At 41.1% G+C, this 23,036-nt stretch overlaps 1 protein-coding gene and 1 non-coding gene across 4 annotated transcripts in view; both read right to left on the bottom strand.

Annotated features, from left to right (window-relative positions):
• The window catches only part of SH3KBP1 (SH3 domain containing kinase binding protein 1), a 447,635-nt gene that overhangs the window by 231,336 nt on the left and 193,263 nt on the right, over nucleotides 1-23,036 (bottom strand). The gene's annotated exons all lie outside the window — the stretch shown is intronic.
• LOC132536062 (small nucleolar RNA SNORA3/SNORA45 family) lies at nucleotides 5,166-5,291 on the bottom strand. The gene has a single exon (XR_009547745.1). It is a non-coding gene; the product is annotated as a small nucleolar RNA SNORA3/SNORA45 family (small nucleolar RNA).

Genomic DNA, 23,036 nt, shown 5'->3' with positions numbered 1-23,036 from the left:
CCACCAACAAAAACTAACCACTCTCTGAAGGCTTTGTCATCAGTACTTTTTACCAATAGAACATTTCAATTAAAATATATGTCTACTTTTTAGACATATGCCTTTTCACACTTAATAGACTGCAATATGGTATACTGAGAAACAAAGAAATCATGTGGGTCTTTATTGCACTTTTTGCTTTAACACAGTGCTCTGGAACTCAATCCACAGTATCTCTGAAGTGTACCCTTTTTTGAAGTATTAAACATGTTATATGAAACACATCAAATAGCCATCAATTTTTAGGCATTATCCAAAAAAGTCAAGGGGGGTGGAACTGGAACCTAGTACTTGCATTCAACCCAGTGACTGATTTTATCCCATGCTTACTGAAATAAACAACACACACACCTTTGAAGAAGATGGAATTCTGAAGCATGCTCAGCTGAATGCAAAATGGGCACACATCTCATTACCCACCCAACCCAAAAAAATCAAGCTGAGTAAAGAACCAGTGCTACCATGCACTGAGCAGGATGGGTGGGCTACCAAAGGCAGAAGCATAGGTTAAACTTCATGAGTCAATAAAGTCATCCGAGGAATTAGTCAGCAAAGAAGCAGAATTCTCTAAAAGCTTTATGAAAGCCTAAGTCATTTCATATCTGTTGTGGGAACAACAGATATTCACAGGCTATAGGAGCATGAATGGATGGTAGGCAATATTAGGATGAACCTCAATAAATTTTCCTGGGGGATCCTGGAAAGGATTCTCAAAAAGAAGAGTCTAAATGTGAGTATACAGGTTAAAATGCTTTGCAAGACTATATAAACAGTACCATGACTCTAACTGGGGGTAAAACTAGCTAAGTGTGAATGAAGACAGCTGAATTCTTAGTTGTTTTTTTTCCCCAAAGGGTCTTCATATTTAAAAACACTGGGGGAGGGAAGGGTAGGTGGTGGCTCACCTGTTACCATGCTAAAGAACTTCACTAGCAGTGGAGCAGTACTGTAAGTGTTTCTATTTCTTTCTTTTTTTAATAATTATTTATTCCCTTTTGTTGCCCTTGTTTTTTTATTGTTGTAGTTATTGTTGTTGTTGTTATTGATGTTGTTATTGGATTGGATAGAGAAATGGAGAGAGGAGGGGAAGATAGAGAGAGGGAGAGAAAGATAGACACCTGCAGACCTGCTTCACCGCTTGTGAAGCGACTCCCCTGCAGGTGGGGAGCCAGGGGCTCGAAACAGAATCTTACGTTGGTCCTTGGGCTTTGCGCCATGTGCACTTAACCCGCTGTGCTACTGCCCAACTCCTGTTTCTATTTCTGTTTCTCATACCCCATCAAAAAGAAAGCAAAAGAATAAGTGGATACCAGAAATGATGGAGCTGTGCAAACACCGAGCCCCAGCAATAATCCTAGTGGTAAATACATACATGGATGCATACATACATACATCAGAACTGCTCAATCAACCTTTTAACTTGAAGGTAAAGAAACATATGCTCCAGGGACCAGGCAGTAGCACACCTGGTTCAGCTCATGGTTACAATGTGCAAGGACCTGGGTTCAAGTCCGTAGACTCCACCTGCAGGGGAGAAGTTTCACAAGCGGTGAAGTAGTGCTGCAGATGTCTTTTTTCTCTACTTCCCCTCTCAATTTCTCTCTATCCATTCAAATAAAAGAGGAGGGAGGGGAATGGCCATTGCATCAGGTGGATTTGCCATGTAGGCACTGAGCCTCAGAAAGAAAAAGGAACTTAAATGAGTTTCCCAGCCTCAATGAACATACAGGGAAGTTCTAAGTCACTGAAAAGGGACAGAATGCTTACCAGCTGTTACCAAGTCCCATTGGTTACTCAGGGCCTATTTGCTCCCAACCATATGCAAGATAAGACCATTCAGGTCTATGTGGTTTTGTTTTGCTTTGTTTTGTTTCACTATAAAACTTGACACTCATTAATTCTAACAAGTGGCTACTTTCCATTTTCTGCTTCAACTCAGGCTTCTGATAAAATGAGTTCATACATCAATATGAATGGATCGATATAGTTTGTAATTTATGAAGATGTAGAGAGAATGAGAGATTGATCCTTCAGAACCATGCAAGTGATGCTTGCTTGCTTCTCTTTCTGTCTTCCCTTGCTACCTGGGGGTGGGGGGATGTTTTATAGTCAAAGAAAACAGAGAGATCACAGCACCAAAGTTTCCTCCAATGTGGTTGGGACAGGGCTTAAAACTTGGTTGCACACATGGCAAAACAGAAAACTATCCAAGTGAGCTATTTCACTGGCACTGGTCCTGTTTAAATTTTTTAACACCTCCATCTGAGAGAGTCACCAGGGAGTGAGGGAAGTGAAACAGCATCCTAGATAAGCTTTTCTAATGAAAGATGCATAGTTAAACTGTGAGAGGGCTTCTGTGGCTCATCCCTAGACTTCAATGATTCACGTTATTCCTGTCAAACTTGCACAAATGTAATAAAGAGTGAATAACACGTGTAACGCACACACGTCACACACACATGCACATACACACACACTAGGGGGAACCCCTCTAGAAGGAATAAAGCTTTAAGTTTTAAGGTAGTGTATCTCAGAGAAAGGGATACAGAGGAAGTCAGAGAGAGAGAGAGAGAGAGAGAGAGATAAGGAAGAGAAAAAAAAAGAGGAATAGGACATTAGCCATGAATGTGAATAGCACAGAGTCTGTGAGAGGTCAGAGCAACAAGGCCAGTGCTTAGGAGGGAGTGTAAAGTATTTTTCAAGTGTACATGCATGTACCAGGCAGAACCAGAATATCCCTTCCTGATTCATCTTGGTTGGCTGCCCCTGTCCATTCATTGTCATTAGGCACATGGGTACTGCAAATGCTTTTTCTTTTTATATGTAACTTTAAGTGCCTTACCTATTAGCTCAATTAATTTAGCCAAAAGTCTGGAAAAGAGAAATTTCCCATGAGTGGTCATCGCACTTCCGTTTATCTTGTCCATCTCCAAAACTCTCTCCCTTTACACTGTCTGAACTGGAAGACGCTTTGAAGAGGGTTAAACCAGGAACGGCTGCTGGCTATGATAACATCACCCCAGAACTCATTCTTAACCTGGGTCCCGCGGCAAAGAAGTGGCTCGCTTCATTCCTGTCCCACATCTTGGAATCCGAATCTATGCCCAAAATTTGGTGTCGTGCGAAGATAATAGCAGTTTTGAAACCAAAGAAAGACCCAACACTGGCCGCCAGCTATAGACCAATTTCTCTCCTCTCCGTGTGTTACAAACTCCTTGAGAGGCTGCTTCTGTCACGTATTTCTCCTCTTACAGAGAAATTCCTATCACCCGCCCAAGCTGGTTTCCGCCCAGGAAGATCTACCTGCCAACAAGTCCTGGCCCTCTCAACTTACATTGAAAATGGATTCCAGAAGAATTTAAAGATGGGTGCTGTCTTTGTTGATCTCACAGCAGCCTATGACACGGTCTGGCACCGTGGTCTCCTAGTCAAGATCTCAAGATGCCTGCCTCCATGGGTGGCCAACACTATATCGTTTCTTCTCCAAAACAGAAGATTCCGGGTGCATCTGGGTGACAAGTCTAGCAGATGGAGACTTGTCTCAAGTGGCCTCCCCCAGGGCTCTGTTCTGGCTCCTACGCTATTTAATATTTACATCAATGACCTCCCATAAACTTCTTCAAGGAAGTTCATCTACGCCGATGACATCTGCTGTGCAACTCAGGCATCAAAGTTCGACATCCTCAAGGAAACACTCACGAAAGTCATGTCTCTGATATCTGATTACTGTAAAAAATGGCGACTAATCCCTAGCACAGCAAAAACGGTATCATCTGTTTTCCATCTACACCATGCCTCGGCCTCGCGTGAGCTTAATGTGCAGCTTGGCGATACGAGAATCCGGCATGAAGCCCAGCCAATCTATCTTGGCGTTACTCTCGATCGCACTCTGTCATTTCACGACCATCTCATAAAAACTGCAGCAAAGGTGGGCGCGAGGAATAACATCATTGCAAGACTGGCCAGCTCTTCACGGGGCGCGAGCGCTTCCACACTACGATCATCATCTCTGGCATTATGCTATTCCACTGTAGAATACTGTGCCCCAGTATGGTTCCGTAGCCCCCATGTCCACTTGGTCAATTCCAAATTATATTCCTCCATGAGGATAATTTCTGGAACCATCCGTTCCACCCCGGTTCCATGGCTGCCAGTTCTTAGCAACATCGCCCCGCCAGATATTCGTCGGGATGTGGCATCATCTAAGTTCATTTCCCACGTCTACACTCGACCAGACCTGCCAATATACGCGGATATCTTTGCCCACCCTGTCCAACGCTTGACGTCTCTCGTCACCCAATCTGGTCCCCTATGCCTACACTGAACTTCTCTGTTCCAGACTCTTGGAAACAGAGTTGGCAGTCAGCTGAGGTAAAGAACAAACACCTCATCACAGACCCCTGCAAGCATCAACCCGGCTTTGACCTAGCACGTTATGATTGGGCCCTCCTCAATCGCTATCGAACAGGCCATGGCCGGTGCGCCGCTATGTTCCATCGCTGGGGAGCCAGAGACGACCCGAACTGCCCCTGCGGTTGACTATGACCCACATAGTCAACGACTGCCACCTCTCCAGATTCAAAGGAGGTCTCGAAACTTTACATCAGGCTCAACCTGACGCTGTTGACTGGCTACGGAAGAAGGGCAAACGCTAGAAGAAGAAGAAGAAGCCAAAAGTAAATTATAATGGAAGAAGCAAAACACTTTCGAAAAAAGTTTTTAACTTTTTCAAAGTTAAATAGAACCATAAAACAGACAAAACAGCTTTTCTTGGATAGTGCCCTGCTTTACCATGCATGTGACCCAGGTTCAAGCCTGGTTCCCCACCACAATATGTTTTAATTTTGTGGTCGGTCCGTGTCTGTTTATCTCTCTCAAAAAAAGTATTAAAAGTATTAATCATAAAACAACTGATATCAAATTTTTCCTAAACACCGTTTAATGATTTTTTAAATTTTTATTTATAAAAAAGGAAATGATGACAAAAAAACATGAGGTAAGAGGGGTACAACTCCACACAATTCCCACCACCAGAACTCCATATCCCATCCGCTCCCCTGATAGCTTTCCTATTCTTTTTATTATTATTATTATTATTTTCTTTCTTTTTTTTTTCTTTCCCACCTGCCTGTCCCTGGCCTGTTGACCAGTTCGGCCACGGGGTCACAGCCAGTGAATAAGGCCAGTAGCTGCTCTCCGAAGACTCCAGCATGTCGAGGCAACAGCATGCCCGGGCAAGACTCTATCATGGCCACTTTCCTATTCGTTATCCCTCTGGGAACATGGACCCAGGGTCATTATGGGGTGCAGAAGGTGGAAGGTCTGGCTTCTGTAATTGCTTCCCCACTGAACATGGGCATTGGCAGGTCAATCCATACTCCCAGCCTATCCTCTCTTTCCCTCTTTTAATGATTATTAACAGCATGCTTGTGTTTTTTTCTATCCCTTTAATATGTCAAACAACATCACCTGGAAAAGGGTTAAGAGAAATAAGCAAATGGCAAAACATCTGGAGATTTGATTTTCCTCTGAAAGCAATGACAATACTGAAGAATCCATTAAGACTGGCTTTAGAAAGAAGGGAAGCAAAGAGAAAGAGGAAAAGATAAGAAGAGATTAAGGAGGAGAAGAGAGCTTCTTGGGTCATCCCCTACAGAACTGACCCATCAAGAGGCACATCTTCCCTGCTCCAGAGTTGTAGAACCTTCACCAAAGACAACCAGGTTAGTCCAGAGAAATTCTACTTAAATTGAAATCTGAAAACACAGAACTAACCACTATTAATTTATAATCAAGAGTTCCTAAGCAAAATTATCACACAACCACAGTCCAATAATCTCTTTGCATTAATAGCTTCAGTTTCTCTCTCTGGTTCTAAAAATGGTAATGATGTATACTCACACAGCAGAAAGGGAGAAGCTCAGAAAGGCAGGAAAAGTTAAGTCTGGCCTAAGAACTCTAATAAAAAGGGAGAAGCAGAAACACTTTTTCTACGTAAAATAAACTGAACTCTATACACACTTATTTAGAAAATTTTGGAGAAAGGTGTAAAATTAAATAGAGGTTAAAATGGCCTCATCTTCTCTTGCCCTGCACAGAGGCTCCCACTTTCATCTCAGATTTTATGAGGAAATAAGAACAGTTTAGGAGCCTTCTCTCAAACACAGTTAACAATCCTGTTATTCAAGATCTGGTTCAAATTTCCTCCTTTGGAAACCTATTTCACTTTCTCACTTTCTACTAATGGTCCACTATCAGGCCTCAAGCTAGATTCAGCACTTAGTCTCATAATCCACTTTCCAAAACAGACACTTAATAAGTTCTCTCTCTCTCTCTCCCCCCTCTCTCTTTCTCCAGCACTCAGTAGCCAAAGACAATTTCTCTGAATCACATTTTTACAGCTTTTCCTGATCTATATAACTTCAAACACCTGTTCTCCCTCTGGTAATTTTCCTTTGGGGAACTCATTTTTCAAAAACAGCTAGGGCATTCCAGTATATACTTCCATCCAATTAATAACATTAAGGTCAAGACAATAATATGTGACTTCTAGAAAACACAAGTAGAACCTGAACTGGAATTGGCGTATTGCACCAAAGTAAAAAACTCTGGGGTGGGTGGGTGGGGGGAGAATAGCGGTCCAAAAAAGGATGATGGAGGGCCTAGTGGGGATTGTATTGTTATATGGAAAACTGGGAAATGTTATGCATGTACAAACTATTGTATTTACTGTCAAATGTAAAACATTAATTCCCCAATAAAGAAATTTAAAAAAACTACAACAATAAAACAACAGTCACCAGGTTTCAGATGTCATCAGGATGCCGGCCACGCTTCCCTAGACTGAAGACCCCACCAATGTGTCCTGGAGCTCCGCTTCCCCAGAGACCCACCCTACTAGGGAAAGAGAGAGGCAGACTGGGAGTATGGACCAACCAGTCAATGCCCATGTTCAGCGGGGAAGCAATTACAGAAGCCAGACCTTCTACCTTCTGCAACCTACAATGACCCTGGGTCCATGCTCCCAGAGGGATAGAGAATGGGAAAGCTATCAGGGGAGGGGGTGGGATATGGAGATTGGGTGGTGGGAATTGTGTGGAATTGTACCCCTCCTACCCTATGGTTTTGTTAATTAATCCTTTCTTAAATAAAAATAATAATAAATAAAGTAAATAAAAACAAAAAAAAATTAAAAAATAAAGGGAGTCGGGCAGTAGCACAGTGGTTAAGCACAAATGGCGCAATTTCAAGGACCGGCGTAAGGATCCCGGTTCAAGCCCCCGGCTCCCCACTTGCAGGGGAGTCGCTTCACAGGCGGTGAAGCAGGTCTGCAGGTGTCAAAAAAATTACAAATTAACATGTGATTTCTTACTTTAAAAAGTTTACAATCTAGTAAAAAAATCTGAACACACACAGAATACAAGTGTCTTAATAGAATAAGACAGTCACAAGTATTCAAAGCAATCATTTGTCGTTAAAGTTCGGGGCTCTAGTAGGCTGGGCTAGTTTCACGGCGGTAGACAGAGACTCGAGGACACACGGCTGGGCAGAGAAGCTGTATTTCTTTATTCACGAACAATGATTCAAAAACTAACCCAAACCAATCACCACACAGATCTGTCCTGCATCCTTCTCCTCCGGCGGCAGCGGCAAGAAACACTCTGGAAGCCTGTTAGGGGCAGGGGGGCAGGGAGAAGGGGGCCTGCGAAACTAGCAGGGGCCAAACCACAATCTCCCAGAGGCGGGGGGTGGGGGGGTGAGACCAAACCAATGTGAAGCATAGCAACAATCATTTATGATGAGCTGTTCACCAAGACTTCTGAGGCACTCTTCTTCCTATTACTACTCCGACTACTACAGACTTTTGTGACATGAAGATAGTAAAAGAGCTTTGCAAGTCAGCCTTCACTGGTGCCTTGGATAAGTCATTTTTTAAATTTTCTGTCAACGTGTCTTCCTTATATTTAAAATGGGGTGATCATGGTGCTTCTCTTACCTTTCTTCATGGAGTCATTCAAAGAAGTAGATAAGTCAAGTCTTTCAGTCTCTCTCTCCATCTATATATCTATAGAATATCTCTATCCAAGTTCAGGAATTTTTATTTATGAAAAACTATGTGGTCAAATATATCATTTTACAATTACCACTCACCTACCTTCTCAAAGCTAAGGACTGACAAGTACTAACAATTCTCTTAATATTAAAGGGGGACATTTTTTAAACTAACACAAATATTCCACAAGGGGCTTATTCTGAAAGAAATATTCAAAGGCTAGATTCTTCTGTTCATCGGCATTAGGAAAAAATAGGCAAGAAGGAAGATCATATTTACTAAAGCCAACAATGATGGTAATCTATAAAGAATAACAAGATGGCAAAATAAAAACCATAACTGGCACTTGACTAGACAGAGTAAAAGTCTGTCACTGGATGATTAGAATTGGCATTTCAGAATTCAGAATAGAATACATGTTTTAATCTGGTGCTGTATTTGCATAAATTGGTCCACTGATATGTTTGGGAGTATTTGGGAAGGATGGGCCAGGGGAGAAATAAGTGTATACAAGTACACTTATGTACATGTACATAAAGACAGTATGCATAACACAATATAAAACTGTAAAACAAAAAGGTAGGCAAACAACAATTCTTCCTAAATTGATCATTTTAATGTAATTCAAATCCAAACCCCAGTGGAATTTTTCAAGATCTTGATAACATGATTTTAAACAAATGAGAATAGCTAGGTTATATCTGAAAATGAATCATAGTCACAGGAATGACAGAAGTCATACAGTATAGTAAAATACATTATAAAGTCATAGTAGTTTAACTATATTGATGTAAGATCAGAGAGACAAATTAGTATCACAGAATAACTGAAAGTCCAGAGGGAAATGCCCTGACAGAGAAATAACAACATTAGATGATAAATGAGGTATTACAAATTAATGAAGGGCCAGATCATTCAATAAATGACCTTGGAAAAGTGGTTGCTTCAAAATAAAAATCAATTTGCATACTAACCTAGTACTATACATCAAAATTCCATATGGATTAAAATTGGAAATAAAAAATGAAGTCAGTATAAAGGAGAAAATCAGGTGAAGATTTATTCAGATAAATCACAACAGAAAAACTCCAACATACTAATCTGCATAAAATGTACTATTTCTGTATATCAAAAACCATTGCAAACAAAGTGAAAGCTACAAACTAAGAACCACAATTTGCAATGAGTAACAAAGAAATAATACCCTAATCGGTAAGAAAAATGTATGAATCTCTATATTAGATCAGAAAATAAGAACAAGTAACAGAATAAAACAAGTTCCAGCACTCTATTAATCAAAGAAATTCAAGCTTAAAACACTAGAAAGCACTCTCTTCACTTCTGATAGTGGTATAAATTGATTGCAACCTTCAGGAAATCAATTTGATGATAATGACGTAAGTCATAAAATATATAAATTCTTTTTTTGTCTGGTAATTCCACATCTAAGAATCCTTCCTAAAGAAATCATCAGAACCGCAAATAAAGATTTATGGGCAAAAGAAGCGAACCCAGAGTTACAGACAATGGCAGAAAAAAAAAAAGGAGCCATAAATGGATCTTTCCTTTCTAGCAAAGGCTTTCTCTATAATAAAGCAGAGAATTTAGAATAGAAGAGGTTTGGCATTTGATTTACGGGCAATCTCATTTTTTCTCAAGAAATGAACAATAGAATGCCACAGTCAGCTCTCATCCCTTCTCAAATCGATTATCTAATATTTAGGTCATCCCTAGCAAAACAGTGTCTTTTTGATCCCTCAGACTCACTATCTCCTAGGCAACTGACTGAATGAAGAAAAATATAAAGCTTCACTGATAAGTATATAATTTTAAAGGTTTGAATAACTAGAATGGCTATCTCATCCCTCAGCTGGGAAGGTTAAGTAGAAGAGACAGACAGACAGACAGTTAGGCGTAGTCAATGCATTTAAACACCAACTTCTATGGTAATTTTTAAGCTTTATTGACACATAATTTAAATATCATAAAATTTACTCATTTTAAAATTAAACAAGTTTTTATACATTTACAGAACTGTGCGATCATCACAACAATCTATTTCAATCCCCACCCCCCAAGAAACCTTATGCCCATTATCAATCACTCTCCATTATCACACCCAGATATGGGCAAACACTAACCTGCTTTCTGTCTCTGGGGATTTGCCTACTCTAGATATTCAGATAAATGGGATCATCCCCATGTGCGATTCTTTGTGTCTGGCTTCTTTCACTTGGGATAATGTCTTCAAGGGCCACCCATGCTGTAGTATTTCACTACATGTGGTATTTCACTTCTCTTTGTGGCCAAATAGTATTCCACTGTGAGGATAAACAACTTTGTTCATCCCTTTATCAGCTGAGGAACATCTGGGTTGTTTCAATTTGGTGGTTATTACGAATCATGCTGTTATGACCATTTATGTTCAAGTCTGTTTGTGGACATGTGTTTTCATTTCTTTTGGGTGTGGAGTGTTGGGTCATATGGAAACTCTATATTTAAGCTTAAAATGCAAGACTGTTTTTCCAAAACAACTGTACTATTTTACATTCCTACCAGTGTTATAATGATGTTCCCTCTTTAGTTCCTCATTAGTAGTTTCAATCTTCTCTCATTTCTTCTTGAACAATGTAGCTAAAGCTTACTAATTTTGCTAACCATTTCAAACAGCCAGTTTTTGCTTGTTTGTTTGTCACCAGGGTTATTTCTGGGGCTCAGTGACTGTACTTTCTTTTCCCTTTAATGATAAAGACAGAGAAAAAGCAGAAAGAGTGAGAGAGAGGGAGAGGGAGAGAGAGAGAGACAGACAGAGACAGAGACAGACAGACAGACAGACAGACACTGACTCGCATTCTTTTCTCCTGATCATGAAGCTTCCCCTCTGCATGTACTCTACAGGTGCACCACTGCCTGGCTGCTATGTACGTATACATTTATTGATGGATTTTATGTATTATTTTTAAATTTAAATTCACTTCTACTCTAACCTTCACTAGTTTATTCTCCTTGCTTGATTTTAGTTTGCTGTTCTTGTTCAAGTTACCTATAGTAGAGAGTTAGGATATATACAAAGAAAATGAAACTATCTCAATGAAACATCTGCACTCCTATGTTCATTGTAGCATTATTCATAATAGCTAACACATGAAAAAGGAATACAAATGTTCACCAGTGGACAAATGTATAAAGAAAATGAGAGGGACACACATGCAGAGGAATATTATTCAGCCATAAAAAGGCAATTCTGCAAACTGTGACAGCATGAGTGAACCTGGAAGGCACTGTGCAAGACAATTATAATACATTCTCACCACAATAACTAAAAAAGTGGTAACTATATGGCATAAAAGATAAATTAACTCTCCTTACTCAGGTAATCGTTTCACAATACAGTGTATGAGTATGTCAAACTACAACACGTCACTCTAAATGTGCATGTTAAATGTCAAATATATGTGAATAAATGGAAGGTGAAGCTACTGACCTGAGATCTCTTTTCAAATATAGATATTCACAGCTTTAAGTTTCACTCTAAACATTGCTTTAAGCTGTGGGTAGTATGTTTTTTAATGTTGTGTTTTCATTCATTTCAAAGTATTGAAAATTTCCCTTGTGGGTTCTTCTTCAACCATGACTACTTAGGAATACCTTGCTTAGTTTCCATATATTTGTGAGTCTCCCTAGTTTCCCTCAGTTGTTGATTTCCAGCTGAATGCCACTGTGCTTGGAGAACACATTACTGCTCTGATGCTAACCCTTTTAAAGTGACAAGAGACTTCTCTTATGGTCTAGCATCGGCCTAGCCTGGGAAATGCTCCATGTGTACCTGACCACTGGTTGCTTCAGGGAAACAGTGCTTTATTATTCATTTCTATAAGTCTTTAATTTTCCCTCAAATGTCTTACCAGCAGTGAAACAATTTTAATAACAATTACTACTCTATTCAGTAAGTGACTTTACATCAGGGAAGTTTTTTTTTTTTTTAAAGATACATTTTTTAAAATCCTATTTATTGGGAGTCGGGTGGTAGCACAGCGGGTTAAGTGCACATGGCACGAAGCTCAAGGACCAGCATAAGGAACCCAGTTCGAGCCCCTGGCTCCCCACCTGCAGGGGGGTCACTTCACAAGCGGTGAAGCAGGTCTGTAGATGTCTATCTTTCTCTCCCCCTCTGTCTTCCCCTCCTCTCTCCATTTTCTCTCTGTCCTATCCAACAATGACACCAATAACAACAATAACTACAACAACAATAAAACAAATAACAAGGGCAACAAAAAGGAAATATATAAATAAATAAATAAGCATTTAAAAAATCCTATTTATTTATGTTTTATTGCCACTAGGGTTATCGCTGGGGCTCAGTGCTGGCACTACAAACCCACCACTTCCAGCAGCCATCCCCCCTCCCTCCCTCTTTCTTTCTATTTTATTTGATAGAACAGAGAGAAATTGCAGTGGGAAGGAGGAGACAGAGAGAAAGAAGACAGACACCCGTACGCCTGCTTCACCACACAAAAAGCATTTTGACCCAACAGGTGAGTAGCAGGGGCTTATACCCAGGTCCTTGCACAAGGTCATAGGTGTGCTCAGCTGGGTGCACCACCACCCAGCTCCTATGTATGTTTGTGTTCGTGCATGTATACATACATGTATTTTTTATTTTTATGAGAGACATAGAGAAAAGCCAGAAAGCTGCTCAGCCCTGGCATATGGGGGTACTGGGGATTGAACCTGGGGCTCCTGAGGACTCGGGAATGAATATCCTGTGCCCTTAGCACTCAGCTAGCTCTACTTTCCCAACCCACATAAGGAAGTTCTGAGAATAAAATTGAAGGAAAATATGTTCTTATCCTCCTAATTTCCTAAGGGAATTAGCATCAGCAGTCTCCTTACTGTCAGAGTGAGAGCTGGATTATGAAACATGTCTAAAACCCCATAGAAATTTTGCAGTGGGGGGCAGTCAAATTGGGCCTGGATGCGCCAACAGCTATTCTCCCTGCAGCGAGGCCCTGCTGCTACTAAGCGCATTTAAGTCTCCGGAGAAACCCAGATGGAATAAGCAGTTCAGCTCTCAGATGTGCTTTCTCATGCACATGCACACACAGGGAAGTTTCTGACTAGTCTCTTGCCCTTCACTGGGAGCTGGGGACAATGGGGGGGGGGGGTGGCCCACTCAGCACTGCAGCTGGTCCTACTATCAGCTGACCATGACTTAGGGAGCCGGGCCTTGAAGTTTGGGCCACAATAGCTTCTAGGCTCTGCCAGCACAAAAAGTCAGGAAGCCAAAGACTAAACTGAGGTTTAAATTGGCCTCAGGAACTCAGGCTATGAAATAAACCAACAGATGTGAGTAGAAGAAACAGAGGTAGTTACAGAAAGAAAAAAAAAAAAAAGCCCCTTTTCCGGGGCTTATAATATGTGAGGGCAGCCACTGTTTGGACAAAACACCTCCAATTAATTATCAGCTCTATACCCAGAACACTCTCTCTTGGGAAGGAGGACTCCATGTGGACTTAGCAAAGGTCAGTGCCCCAGAATTAAGAAGGGCTCTAGGGAGAGATGGGGCTCCAGGACACCTTGGTGGGGTCATCTGCCCAAGGAAGTCAGATTGGCATCATGGTAGCATCTGGAACCTGGTAGCTGAGAAAGAGTTAAGATATAAGGCAGAACAAATTGTTGACTAATCATGAACCTAAAGGCAAGAATATTGCAGATGAAGATTTGGGGTCTTCATCTGGGAAAAAGCTAGTAGGTCTGTTTTAGGTATAGGGAAAGAGAGGCAGGCTGGAAGTATGGATCGACTTGTTCAGTGGGGAAGCAACTACATGTTCAGTGGGGAAGCAACTACAGAAGCCAGACCTTCCACCTTCTGTACCCCAAAATGACCTTGGGTCCATATTCCCAGAGGGACAAAGAATAGGAAAGCTAACAGGGGAAGGGACTGGATACGGAGTTCTGGTGGTGGGAATTCTGTGGAACTGTACCTCTCTTATCCTATGGTCTTGTCAATACTTCCATTTTATAAATAAATAAATAAATAAATAGAAGGGCTCTAGGTAGCGGTTCCATGTCCTCTTCAACATGGTAAACCTGCATCAAGCTGAAGGTTGGGCCACCTCTGGAAATATCAGTCACTTCAAGAATGCTAGGATTCCAGAATTCTAAAATGGCAGGTTGTGTAAGTCTGCCTCATGACCACACATGTGGGTTCTTTACCCAAATTCAAAGTGACAGCCTCTTTGACAGGTAGATTAAAGAACAAACAAAGCCCTTCTTCATGCCTATTCTGAGCACTAATAATAGCAAGAAAAACTAAGATTCTCACTTTTTTAATGTGGCACTGGGGAATGAACCCAAGGCCTCATGCACAGGTCATCTCACTAACTGACCTCCCAGGCATAATTTTCTATTCTTTACTATTTGTGTGTGTGTCGGGGGGCTGTTATAACTAGGGTTCCACACACACATGTGATTTTATAACTCCAGGCCAACATTTGAATTTACAGATAGAGATCAAATGGGAGAGACACCACAGAACCAGAGCTTCCCCTAGAACTGGGGCACTCCCATGACTTCAGAAAACTCCAGTCACTCTCAATTCCATGAATGCTTGAATTTTTTCCATGATACCTATGGCTTCGTGTCAGCAATAACAACAAACAAGAAGTTAGATTTGCAGTGAGTTATATGCTATGCAAAGTGTTCAGAACTCAGAATGGTTTGACCTATAAAATCAAAGCCTTAAATGGTGACGAAGTCCCCAGATTAATCATAATGTACAAAAATATATTTCACTTATCAAGAATATGTATGCTCAGTGGTATGGGGGAGGGGTAGCACTGGAGGAGGCCCAGCCTCAGGAAGGAAGATCTAGCAGACAACTGAGAAATGATAATGAAGACAGCAAAGTCACTTCACTGCCTGTTGACAAGTGAAAACAGAATCACTAATATAATACTGCTCCTCTGAGCGAAGCCAGGAGCAAGACAAGAAGCAAAGAAGTAGCAAGGGGGTACCTGAAGTTATCCAGGAGGAGACTTTGGCTTACCTATGTGGATTTTAGCATAATTCTCTATTGTAAGCAAATTAGCACCCAGACCAAGAATCATGCCACTGGGAACTTTTTTTTTTTTTTAAGACATTCATCAACAGTGATCCTGTTTTGTGGGAATGCAACAGATGATGATGCAAAGGTGGGAAAACAGATCTTATGAGTTCAGTGAGTAGATACTGCAGAAGAAAGGAGGTTAAAAAGAATATGTAAAAATAAAGAAAGGAAGGAAGGAAGAAAGGAAAAGGAGGAGGAGGAGGAGGAGGAGAATGTGCATGCTATGTGAGAAGCTATGGGTGTGATATAGAACTGCATGAATTAACAACATCAAGCCAGGCTGGGGAGAGATAGCATAGTGGTTATGTTAAATGTCCTCCATTCCTGAGGCACCAAAGGTCCCAGGTTAAACCTCCAGCACCACCTTAAGATGAAACTTAGAGGTGGTCAGGCAAGATAACAACAAAAAGAAAACTAACAAGACTAAACCAGGGAGTCTAGCACAAGATTCCCCTCAAAAAAAAAAGGAGAAGGAGAAGGAGGAGGAGGAGGAGGAGGAGGAAGAGGAGGAGGAGGAGGAGGAGGAGGAGGAGGAGGAGGAGGAGGAGAAAGGTGGGGAGGAGAAGGAATTTCTTAGAAGAACCACCAGGTGGAGCCACCACCCCAAAACCCTCTCAGATGGTCTTCTTGGCGGAGTTGGGTAAAAGTCAGCTGGAGGGCTGTGGGAATCTACATTAAAGACTGTTCCATGGTACACCCATAAATCTAATGCTAGTGCCTAATTAGCAGGATATAGAGAGTGGAAGGAGAGAAGTATAACAGAAGTCTAAAAATAAGTTTGTCAGTGACCAAACACATGAAAAACTTTAGAAAAAGGATGACAGTTCCCCAGAATGGCTTCTTCCCACCCATATCACCACCTCCACCCCCACACCACAGAGCAGAACTACTCACTAAGAAAAGAACACTTCTGGATGGGGTTATTTATTTTTTATTATCTTTATTTATTGGGTAGAGACAGAAATCAAGAGGGAAAGGAGAGATAGAGAGGAAGACAGACAGAGAGACACCTGCAGCACTGCTTCACTTCACTAATCACAAAGCATTTCCCCAGCAGGTGGAGACTGGGGGCTCGAACCTGGGTCCTTGTGCATTGTAACCTGTGTGCTCAACCAGGTGCACCACCACCCAGCCCATGGATGGGATGTTTTGTTTTGTTGTTGCTGAGTTTAATGAGCATATTGTCTGTTTTAGTTATTAAACCTCTGTCTGATGTTCAGCATAAAAAGATCTTCCAATTTGTAAGGAATCTCTCTATTTGGGTGGTGGTTTCTTTTTCTGTGAAGAAGCTTTTCAATTTGATGTAATCCTATTGGCTTATTTTTTAATTGCCATTTTTATTTAACAAGAAAAATGCAGAGAAAAAAATACAGAGAGCTTAGAGCACTGTTCAGCTCTGGCATATGCTGGTACTGGGAATAGCAGCAACAAATGCTAGAGAGGTTGTGGGGACAAAGGAACCCTCCTGCACTGCTGGTGGGAATGTCAATTAGTCCAACTCCTGTGGAGAGCAGTCTGGAGAACTCTCAGAAGGCTAGAAATGACCTACCCTATGACCCTGCAATTCCTCTCCTGGGGATATAAAGGAACCAAACACACCCATCCAAAAAAAAAAATCTATGTATACCTATGTTCATAGCAGCACAACTTGTAATAGCCAAAACCTGGAAGCAACCTAAGTGCCCAATAATAGATGTGTAGCTAAGAAAGTTGTGGTATATATACACACAATGGAATATTATTCAACTATGAAAAATGATGAAAAAAGAGTTATGCTTCTTTATCTCATCTTGGGTGGAGACTTAAGGAATCATGTTAAGTGAGATAAGCCAGAAAGAAAAGGAAGAATATAGAATTATCTCACTCAGGCAGAACTTAAGAAACAAGACCAGAAAGGGGAAACATAAAGTAACTTGGATTGGTTTGGTGTATTGCACCAAAGCAAAGGATTCTGGGAAAGGAGGACAGTGGGTCTTTGTATATGATGGTGGACCTAATTTGGGAGTGCAAATGTTTTGCAGACACCTATCTTGGTGAGATGAGAAATTGTACTTTTGTGTCAGCAACTGTACTGTAAATCTTTAACCTCCCAGTAAAAAAAGGGGGGGATGGGAACAAAATGAAAAAGGAAAACATGCTTTGGTACCTATCACTAGTCTTAACACAGAGTCCCAGTAAAACTCCTCTGCAATTTTGAAGACCATTATTTGGTCCCTTTACTCTGAACCCTTCTAAGACAAAGACCCACTGGGGGGGGGCAAATTAACAAAACTATAAATGCATGTACTGATGCAGTTACACAGACCTATATGTTACTGAATGATGCCACAGTATAAGCTTTTATTTTCACTGCCAGATGATCAACTTTCTTTTCATCTCTCCATGGAAAAGACTAGCTTAAACCTCCTATACCACAGTAATTATCTTCTCTTAACCCCTACTCTTCTATCTGTAAAGTTTAGTAATTTAGCCAAAATTGACAGCTGATTTAGAAACTTGAAGAAAAATCTGACCCAACAGGATGCATTTCCAGATTCTAAGTTAATAAAGGAGCAATTCACACTTGTTTCTCTAAAAGGAAGCTTGAAAGGAAACTGCCTTAAACAGCAAGGCACTAGAAAACCAAATTGGTTGCTATTTGTTAGTAAGGACATACCTTCCCCATCCTTTGCTTACAGTTTCATTTCAAAAAGCCCACAGCCTATCAAAATCTGGGCTGCTTCTGTTGAACCAGCACAAAAGCATCATGCTAGTACATGAACGCACACACACACATGCACATACTCATGTTCCCATAAACAAGCCTACAAATATCTTGGGAATAATATCCTGAATGACCAAGTAAGTGCTAAAGAAATTAAAGATCAAACATATGTTTTCCCTGAATTTTCAGTGGAGACTAGGGAGGGAGGTCACTACAGGCTGATCTGCTTGGTACTGGAATGACTAGTGCTGATACTGTGAGGAATACAAAGATAAACACTGGGTAAAAGTCTTCTAACAGCTTCAAGCAGCAGACCAAAATTGGAAAGCCCTTCCATGTGGCAAACACTTTGTTGAGGGGCATGTATGTCTCACCCATCCACACTCTGAATGAATTCTGATAAATTTCTGCACTTTTTAAAATTCCAATTCAGCTGTTTATTAAGAAGTTATAACACACAGCTCTCCATCACATGGGGAGTCCTAATCTGCACTAATTTTTAAAGCAACAGTGTGTCACCAGAGGCAGAGCAGCTTTTGATCTCTCTGTTAAGGAAATTTTTTAATTAAACCTTTCTGAAGGACTAAACACACACAAAAAATGAGTCCACAAAGTCATGTTCACACATCAACTCAGAGAACATCCTGCCCCCATCTCAACTTGAACCTCATCTTGTAGCATCAGTGTTACAAATCACATCTTTGAAACCATCAGATTTTTCAGCATTGATCTCTGGAAGGGGCAATAAAATGCAAATGCATAACAAACCTTAAATAACATGGTAAAAGCAGTTTATCTCTTAGAAGGCAGGTGCCAAAGTAGCAGAGCAACTTGAAAGGATGATTATAAAACACATTTTATATCAGGAAAGCATAACAATATCAATAATACTAGCAAAGAATAATAAATGTGCAAACATACAATAGAGACTTACCAAACACTGAATTCATGATACACTGGAAATAGAAACAAGGACATATGAAGCCAACCAGAAACCTGTGGAGTGGCTTCACAATCAGAATGACAGAAGTTAAGAATCAAATATCCCCCACCTGGCCATAAAAAAGAGATAAGAAACGTGTAGCACTTTGTCAACACTTCCCAAGTGACATGACAAACTGGAACTGTGCACAGGCAGGGCCAGCTGGTGCTTTTCTCATTTTTTTTCCTTTTGTTGCCCTTGTTGCTTTTTTATTATTATTGTTGTTGTAGTTATTATTGTTGTAGTTACTGATGTCATCATTGTTGGATAGGACAGAGAGAAATCGAAAGACGGGGGGGGGGAGGCAGAGGGGAAGAGAAAGTTAGACACCTGCAGACCTGCTTTGCCACCTGTGAAGTGACTCCCCTGCAGGTGGGGAGCCGGGGGCTAGAATTGAGATCCTTACGCCAGTCTTTGCGCTTTGTGTCACATGCACTTAACCACTTTTCTCATCTTTATGCTTGTCCCAGCATGCAACACAGGGCCGGACCCATTGTGGACAAGCAGCAAATATGTGCTGCAGAATGTTCTTCAGTACCTGCTCAAAGTGAGGAAGGACAGGATCTAGTGTTGAAGCCAGCAGGAGGAGTTCCCAGAGAAGCAGCCTCCCCATGAGGTGTACCAGCAATGCAAAAATGGAGTGAACCTGAGCCCTGACACAGAGGCAGCAGGGTATTGGTTACAGCCTGGATGCTTAGCCTAGCACATGGGAAAAGGTAGGATATGCATCCTTTGCAGGATGAAACCAAACAACTTTTATTTTCACTTTTGTCAAAGCAGAAAAAGTTCATTTTCAAATTGACAATATGATTCTTGCTCATTTAAAAGAATATATGAAGGGCATTTGTTGTTGACTGTTAAAACACCCATTTTGTTCAATCTGGCTTCTAAACTAGAGGCCTGAATAGTCTCTAGAACATTCCTGGGATCCAGGCAGTGGACTTAAACCAACCACTCCCCACCTACAGCAGGGATGCTTCACAAGCAGTGAAGGAGGCCTTGCAGGTGTCTTTCTCTCTGTAGCTCTTATCTCCCCCGCCTCTCTCAATTTCTCTCTGTCCTATCGAATAAAATAGAGGGGGGGAAAAAAAGAGGGAAAAATGGCCGCTGGGAGTGGTGGCTTCATAGTGCCAGTATGAAGCACCAGCAATAATCCTGGAAGTGAAGGAAGGAAGGAAAGAAGGGAGGAAGGGAAGAAGGGAAGAAGGGAGGGAGGAAAGTAGGTAGGTAGGTAGGTTGGTTTTAAAGTCAACAGTAAATACAACAGTTTGTACACGCATAACATTTGGAGTCTGGGTTAACTTTAGGATCTACAACACCCTTGATGCAAGTTTAAAGGAACACTGGCTTGTTGTTCTTAAAGAAAGGTTTGCCTTAAAAGAAGTCTCCTTCTCTATAACTCAGATAATGACCAGAGAAGTTGCCAGGGGGAAGGAGTCACAACTGTTCCTTCAGGTGCTAGGTGGTGGTGCACCTGATTGAGCGCACATGTCACAATGTGTAAGGACCGGGGTTTGAGCCCCCAGTCCCCACCTGCAGGGGGAAAGCTTTGCAAGTAGTGAATCAGTGTTGCATGTATCTCTCTGTCTCGCTCCCATCTCTACCACCCCTTTTCCTCTTGATTTCTGGATGTTTCTATCCAATAAATAAATAAAGATAATAAAAAAGAATTTTTTTAAAGTCCCAACTATTCCTTCAGACGCCCTGCCTAGAATGCAGAGCTGACGGCTTCCCCGATAGCTGGGGGAGCTGCTCACTCACTCTCAAGTTCAGTCACATGTTTCCTCAAGTGAACAGCCTAGAGAGTCATTCCAGTACCTCCCTAAATCAACTCAGTAGAAATCTGCAAAGGTTAAAGCTGAAAACTGAAACTAATTGGTCCCCAAACTAACGTTTGCACAGTCCTAGCCTTTCTGCAAAACCATGAATAGCTTTCTTCAAGTCTAGGGTTTTCTTTTGACCTTATTCAGGTGCCTGGGGAGAGCGAGCTCATCCCACACTGCGGTATTACAATCCATTACCACTGTGCGAAATACAGCATGTCCTGAAATGCTAAGATGGCAGGACACAATGGGCATTATGTCTTCTCAAGTTCAGGACCTAGGAAAGTGGTTCAATTCCAGGCTTATTATACAAACACTTCTTTTTCCCTTTATTTTCTTTTCTTTAAAAAATATTTATTTATTTATTTTCCCTTTTGTTGCCCTTGTTGTTTAACGTTGTGGTTATTGATGTCGTTGTTGTTGGATAGGGCAGAGAGAAATGGAGAGAGGAGGGGAAGACAGAGAGGGGGAGAGAAAGACAGACACCTGCAGACCTGCTTCACTGCTTGTGAAGCAACTCCCCTGCAGGTGTCGAGCCAGGGGCTCGAACTGGGATCCTCACGCCAGTCCTTGCACTTTGCGCCACATGCGTTTAACCTGCTGCACCACTGCCTGACTCCCGTTTTTCCCTTTCTGAAATGAAGTCTAAATCTGTGTCAAAGGATAATGTTCATTTACAGTTAACAGTCTTATCAATTTTGATTTAAAAAAAATAAAGAAAAAAGCTTGTGTTAATTATATTGAATTCTCAGAGTCCAAGGCTGAATCACAAGGTGGACTCAGATCTCATGTCAGAGAATCAAAATAGGCTGCTCCCACTCTGAAAGCAATTTTCCTTCATAACAACAGCAGCAGATTAAAATATGCAAGAGCTTTCTGGGAACAAAGCTTGATATGAACAAAGGGAATGAGGAATCTTCAGTCATTTACAATAACTCATAAAACTTGAAAAATTAATAGGAAGGAAGTGTTTACAAGCAGCTAGAATCAGCTCACAGAATAGCTTCTGATTCTCATTTGGAGGGAGGAAAGTGGGTTTTCATTGATTTGGGGTGGGAAAAATGTAGCTTTTGAGTTTAGTACAATGAACTATTTATCTGGCCTGACAGGGCCGATCAATCTGCCCCGCTGTTTATTATAAAGAGTAGTAGGATACTGTTAGTCCTGATGGGTGGGGGGCAGGGCCAAAGAAGGCACCAGCCTTAGTACACAATGCTTTCCTTCGACTGGAAATTTATGTTGGGTCCAGGTGACCAGGGGTCAATGTAAAGCCTAGGAGAGAATGAGGATGACTTGCTGTGTGTTTCATATTTACAGAACACCCCCATGTGCGAAGAGCCACTGGCATATTCATTCAGTCCAATGCCTGAGAGTAAGAAGTTAGACAAAAATCAGACTGCAGATATAAGCAGAGGCTTAAAAATGGAGTATAAGGCAGTAAGCCATTATATCTCTTCTAATACTATTATTTTATTCCTTAGTAAAAAAAATCCCATGGGACCCTCAAAGGTCATATTTTCAACTATAAAGAGACAATTATCTGAAAAGTTAGATTCCTCTGTTGAGTCAAAGTTCTCAAATAATTGTACTAAACTCATAGAGATAATTACCTTGATTCCATAGCTTAATTAATTACCTACCTTGCTAAATTAATTAAATACTTTCACTCTCTTATTTACTTAAGAAAATACAGGATTGATCAGAGGACTTGCTTCTGATCACTGTGTCTGTGATTCCTCATCTCAACTGATCCTAGAAGCATCGGGAGGAATGAGAGTATAGGAAGAGACTGGAGAAAGACATACTGAATGCTAGCTCTTCAAATCCAATGAGGGCAGGCCTCAGGAGTTATGAAGCTTATTTGAAAAACTTCAGGAGGCACTTGGGGGACAATTATAGCCAAGTACATTTAATTTTTTAAATGGGAAATCTCCCTACCTTGGTAAGATGGGATTGAAAAAAAAAAAACCTGCTAACCAGCTTAGGCTTCAATCCAACAGTGAAGCTGAATAATGAAAAAAGTAAGGAAAGTAGGAAGGAAGGAAGGAAGGAAGGAAGGAAGGAAGGAAGGAAGGAAGGAAGGAAGGAAGGAAGGAAGGAAGGAAGGAAGGGAAGGAAGGAAGGGAAGGAAGGCGGGGAAGGAGGAAGCAACCAACCCAGGGTAACTGAAGGAGGGTAGAAGAAGCAGGAAGTGAGACACAAAGATAATGTCTCAAGCATCATAATCAACGAAGCAGGTTCTTTTTTCAAAAAAAGTTTTTTTATTATCTTTATTTATTGGATAGAGACAGCCAGAAGTCAAGAGGAAGGGGAATACAGGGAGGGGG

This window comes from Erinaceus europaeus, chromosome X, assembly GCF_950295315.1.
Source record: "Erinaceus europaeus chromosome X, mEriEur2.1, whole genome shotgun sequence".
NCBI classification, from domain to species: Eukaryota; Metazoa; Chordata; class Mammalia; order Eulipotyphla; family Erinaceidae; genus Erinaceus; species Erinaceus europaeus.
The sequence above is the reverse complement of the archived record's forward strand: the minus strand, read 5'-3'. Positions and strand labels throughout refer to the sequence as shown.